The sequence below is a fragment of the Rhinolophus sinicus genome, chromosome 3 (assembly GCF_057876585.1).
Source record: "Rhinolophus sinicus isolate RSI-liver-muscle chromosome 3, RSI-T2T, whole genome shotgun sequence".
Lineage (NCBI taxonomy): Eukaryota > Metazoa > Chordata > Mammalia > Chiroptera > Rhinolophidae > Rhinolophus > Rhinolophus sinicus.
Genome location: NC_142503.1, coordinates 119,263,205 through 119,269,171, shown reverse-complemented (window position 1 = coordinate 119,269,171; position 5,967 = coordinate 119,263,205).

The window sequence follows — 5,967 nt, the reverse complement described above, 5'->3', positions numbered from 1 at the left end:
TGGTACCACCAGCTGCTATAGCCTTGGGTACTGCACAATCTCTTATGGTTTCTGTTACAGGAGTCTCGATTCTTCTTGCCAACGCAGTGAAGAATCAAAGATCAGCAAGTTGATTAATATGCAAGCAGCGTTTATTAGTGATACGTTCTCAGGGAAGGGAAGAGAACGGGCACAGCAGAGGTTGGGGAGAGGGGGAGAGAGAGAAACCGAGGCCCCCAGTATTAGTGATACGTTCTCAGGGAAGAGAACAGGCCTAGCCAAGGTTGGAGAGAGAGGCCTAAGCCTCTGGTATTAGTGATACATTTAGAATGGGCCTAGCTGAGGTGGGGGAGAGAGAGAGGGAGGGGAAGAGGGAGGGAGAAGAGGAGGAGGAGAGAGAGAGTGTGTGGGCAAGAGAGCTGGTGCAAAAAAGGGCGAGAGAGCTCTTGTCTTGAGGACTTATAGTTTGCTGGGTGGGGAGATGGAGTTACATATTGATTAGGTGGGAAAAGTGGTGCATGCTTTTCCACAGGAGGGCCGGACCTCCTCAGATGGGTGGAGGTCTGTTGTCTCAGATCCTTATCTTGCTCCAGACCACCTCTCATCTTCTGTTGTTGCAGAAACCAATATAAGGCTGGAAGCAGTTAATCAAAGCTATTTATGAGCATTTTCTATAGGCACTATGGCACCTCCCACCCCTCCTCCTTCGCCTACATTTTCTAACTTCTCCCTAACAGTTTCCCTATTCCCTCCGACTGGTAAAAAGACCCTTTATTTAACTCTCCTCTACTTATCCTGATTTGTATGTGTCATCTACTTCTTCCTGGGACCCTGGCTGGTACATGATAAAGTGCTTACATTTAATAGTATTCTTAGACTCTTTGCTGCTAGGCTTCCCTCCTGTGAAGCTACATCATGGATCTTTTTGTTTTTTAGCTTTTGTTTCCAAGCGCCTGTTACAGTGTTATAGGAAATGCACAGTGACTATATACGTGACACATGACAGTGAAGTGATACTTGAGAGACAACTGGTCCACTGAGAACAAAATGCAGTTGGAGGCCATGAAGTTCAAGTCTCAAACACATTCTCATGTACAACCCTCTCTGGGGAATGCAGCCAGTCCCTGCAAACTATTCCCCTCTCAGGTTAAAAACTTTCTCTTCAGCCTAATGTTAGTTGGAAAACTTGCAGCCACAGCCATATGTAGTCATATTTGGGGAGGGGGGAGTGGCAGAGCAAAGGTTAAAAAGAAAAAAAAAGAATGTATATGGACTTCCATAGCTGCGATCAGTTTTCTCTTAACATACTTGTCTGGGAAACACTCAGTCGGTGCTCACATGACAAACAAAGCCAAACAAAGCCCTTTTCCTTCACTTGGGTGGACACTGGCTGCTTTCATTAATCTCAATCCAAGAATCACCCTGTCAAGTCATAGCTTTGTCACAGGGTGGGAGCCCTAAGTGGCTGCTAGGCCACCGGAGATGGTAGACTCAGTCCATGCTAATCACTGCAAGCCACAGTTGTCTTGTGTGTTTTTTTGTTTTGTTGGTTTTTTTGTTTTGTTTTTTTAAGTGTGTTTCCTTCATCGACATAAGATAAATTTACTGGCAGAAGGAAATTTACAGACAGCCCAGAGGGGAAGGAGAAGAGCAAATAGCCCAATTTAACGCTGGAAGGAACCTGGGCAGAGGAGAAAGTTTCCCTGACCTCAAAAGCTGAGCCAGGTTCCCAGCACCCTGAGCTGCTGCTCTGGGACCAAAAAACCCTGGTGTGATATGTTGTAACCAGACATTCTCCTCACACCTTCTGAGGAAGCCAGAGACAGAAAGGTAAAAAGGCAGAGAAGGTTCGTGAAAATAAGAAGCGGGGACGAAAGGATATAGAGGCTGGTTAAAAGTAAAATGTATCAGATGAGAACTAAGTCCTGAGAATGTTATCTCTCCCCACAGGAGGGTGGAAAAAAATAGGCATGTCAAGGAGAACACAGGCCACAGGATGAATAAGCATAAAAACAGAAGGAAATGACCAAGCAAATGTGCCAACCACGCAGGGGTAAGGTCGCTCTAGAGGTGCTGACTTTCCAGGATAAGCAGATAACCCTGGAGGGATACAGAAGAAAATGCCCAAAGGGCTATTTCCCGTGGAGACATCTTTCCCTCTGTATGTTTTTCAAACTGTTTGCTTTTTGTTTTCCATGCGCATTTACTACTTTTCAGAACAATAAAGGTCTTTGGAAAAGGTTCTTGGGGAATTCCTACCTCCCAGCATTTTTATAGCAGGTCACCTGGTCTCCAATGAATTTTCCAAAATCCAGATGGTTGACAAATATGAATACTTAAGCCCTTCTTGGCTGCCGTCTCCTGCTTCCTTCATCCTCGCCCAGCCCTCTGCCCCTAGAAACAGCTACACCCACCGCCCCAAAGCTTTTGAGATCTGACCTGAGTTTGGGCTGCTCCCAAAACTCTCTTCCACACAGACCCACCACCCCCAGACCCAGTTCTTTTAACTCCCATTTCTCACTACTGATAAATGAAATGTTCCTTCCATTCTTCAGTCCCAAGTTACCTTCTACGTCTACCTCTGCTGTGCATCCATCATAAGGGATATGCTGTTTTCCCCCAAAGAAATAGGCACAAAACAAAGCCTACTGTTAAATTAATTTTGAATAACCCAGTGGTTATCTGCTCCTAAAATAATGAATTTCTCTCCACAACGGCTCTTAAATCTGTATGCACAATTGGGGCAATAAAACACAACAACCCTTCTGTGAGATGTGCCTCTAACCTTAAAAAGTGAATCATAAAATGTTTATAATTTTTCTAAAAAAATCTCAGCACTCGGGAGCGTGAGCACCAATGATTTCAACAACAACAAAAAAAGGCTAAAAAGCTGACTTTTCTCAGTGCCAGATTTATCAAAGGTCAAACAAACAGGATTCAAGAAAGCAATCTGGTGCTTTTTTACCCCTCATAGTCTTTCATAGCATTTAAGAAAGCAAAAGCACTGTGTGTTTTAAAGTGATTAAAATGACATCCTACAAGCTGTCTTAAAAATATTAGGTAGAGATCACCCAAGTGCCTGTGAGAATTACAAATGTTTGTAAATCTCCACTCAATGTCATTCAGAGGTGATAAAAGTATTCCGAGGTGACAGGGCCTTGCTCGATCTCTTCCCTTAGTTTCCATTTATCAGATGTTTTCATTTGTAAGTAACAGAACTCCACTAACACCTCAGTTTTACCTCAAACCCAAACTGGGAAGTTGACTATATCAAGAAGAAAAAGAACTGTTTCCTCCCCTCAGATTGCACTGACAGAGGGACGTGAGGGTGGCAGCTTGCACACTGTCTGAATGTCCCAATGCACTATGGCCTGCTGGGAAGCCTCCAAATTGCACCCAGGAAATCCAAATGTTTTCACTTCCAGATGTCCCACGCTGCTTAACTCTGCCATCGGGGTGACAGCACACCCCACACAACTCTTGCCCAGCTAGGGTTTCCGGGTGGGAATTCCCTCCCATTCTCAGGAACTTTTTTCGCTTTCTCATTCCTGAATCCTGAGATATAAACTGTTTTCTGTTCTCCATGAGGAATTGTTTCCCCAAAGTGACAGCCGATACCACCAATCACCTGGGTTCAAGACGCCGATTTTCCCGATTTCCCAGCCATCTTTTCTCGGAATTCGGGAACGAGAAAGCGAAAAAAATTTCCCATTCCCAAGATCGGGCAGAAATTCCCGCCTGGAAACCCTATGCCCAGCATTAGCCCCAGAGGCCAACATACACCCAAAGTTCCTCCTTGATCCTGTGAGGCAGGCAGGAAAGATCCCATTGCAAAGTCATGGGAGAATTTCACGATGAAGTTGGTGTTTTCTGTTTATGTGGTTTATACTGAAAAACTGACATTCCTTTACGGTGCTGGGCATGAGAACCTTGTTGATAACCAAAACATATAAAAATACCAAGCAGCAAGCAGTTAAAGCTCTCTTCTCCCAACTCCACTCACTCCCACTCGTTTGGCATCTCCTCTGCAGGAAGGAGATACCCAAGAACAAACGCGAAGGAGCTGGAAGTCTTGATTCTGTTACCCCATCACCATGCAACCTTTGCCAAGCCAACGAACCACTCTGAGTACCTCATCTGTAAAGAGGAAGAGCTATCTCAGAGGCTGCAAAGAATAAATACGTGAGAGTGCATAGCACAGACATGGCATATAGATATTCTCTGAGTATTTAAGACTCATCAATTGTTTTATATCATGATTCTTTAACCACTGAACTTGGTCTTGCAAACACAAAGGAGATGGGCCACAGTAAATCCAGCCTCTTCAAGGGCCTAACCTATCAGCATGGTGAGACAGCAGCATATTAAAAATCACATTTGGATAGTAGATCGGGTCTGAAAGTAGATTGGGTCTTTAATATAAACCAGCATATATTATCCAATGCAGTTCAACTAGAGCCAGCTTCATTTTGAAAAGAATTATTTCTACTCTGTTTTGACAAGTCTAACCATCTCGCTAATCAGTATTCTTGTCATGCCATTCAAGAGTCAAGACTGGAGCTAAGTAATTTTGTGTTACTTTCATTTGAAATAACTTTACCAAGAACATCCCTTGTGCTTATCCTCATGGTTATCAAATATAAAAGTATCTGACATGTCCAAACTCCTATTTTATACAAACTGCTGACCCAGCATGGCACTTCCCATCATTGCTTTCTAAAACACAGGAAATTTCAAGACTGAACGGCCAAAGAAATTAGGATGACCCAGCCTCTAAAAAACCTGAGTTATTTAACGAAGGAAAAACAAAATCATATCTGAATGGATAATTCGTGATTCAGACAGCCTAGCATTTAATTGGTATTAACTACTCTACCAAAGATCTATTTAATGCACTTAGGTAAGACTTTTTATTTCCATGAAATTGGATCTTTGGTTCAAAACTTAATCTCCTGCCAAGGACTCTGTACTATATAGGTGACGTAACACTGAGTTAGGCTCTTATTATTTCATTGCCAGGAATATAAAGAAAATTGATCAGATTATTTGCCAAATAATATTGCTTCAGCCAGGCTAAGTCCTTCCTTAAGTGGGCTGTCAAAGAGAGAAGCGAAATAGCAGACACTATTAGGGTTGTATTTTCCAGGTTAATCTTCCAGGACTTAAATTCAGCCCTGAAAAAATCCGTGCATTAAGCTGATTTGAGGGGTGGCTGGATGGCTCAGTGGTTGGAGCACACTGCTCATAATACCAATGTCGCCAGTTTGATTCCCACATGGGTCAGTGAGCTGCGCCATCGGATTCAAAAACGACTTGATTTGGAGCTGAGCTATGTCCCCCACAACTAGACTGAAAACAACTTGACATGGAGTTGATGGGTCCTAGAAAAACACACTGTCCCCCAATAAAAATTATTTTTAAAAAAAGTTGATTTGATATAGAGTTTATTATTTTATAGGACTTTTGTCTGCAAGAAATAAGCAAGGTCTACAAGGTCTGATCTTTTGGCAAATCAAAATATTGACTGAAATGAAAGATACGAAACACTTTTGGAACGACATGATATTCCTTCAGAATATTGTTAGTCATTCTCATGACACTAGTAATCATGGAAAAAAACTTAGTTACAATTTTATAGAATATAAAATTCCTAATAAACAACCTTCTTTCTTTTTCTCTTAATGAAGTTGTTCAAAATTGTTCCAAAGGTGGAATGTACTCTATCTATCCCATTTGAAGCTGTTCATATGAGTTACTCCTGTAGTCCCAGTATACCAAAGGGCAGCATTCTTCTTTGTTCAGTTTTCATATTTATAGTGGTCAATGACCTATTCAAACAGGTAAACAAATATGAAATGACACAATGATCAAAGCTTTCAAAAACTATTGGCCTAAATTTATAAATCAACAACACAAGATGTGTGTGCAAAACTTCTAGTGAACCCTTCTGGCCTGAGATGAAGGAAATTAATCAAACCATTGAAATGC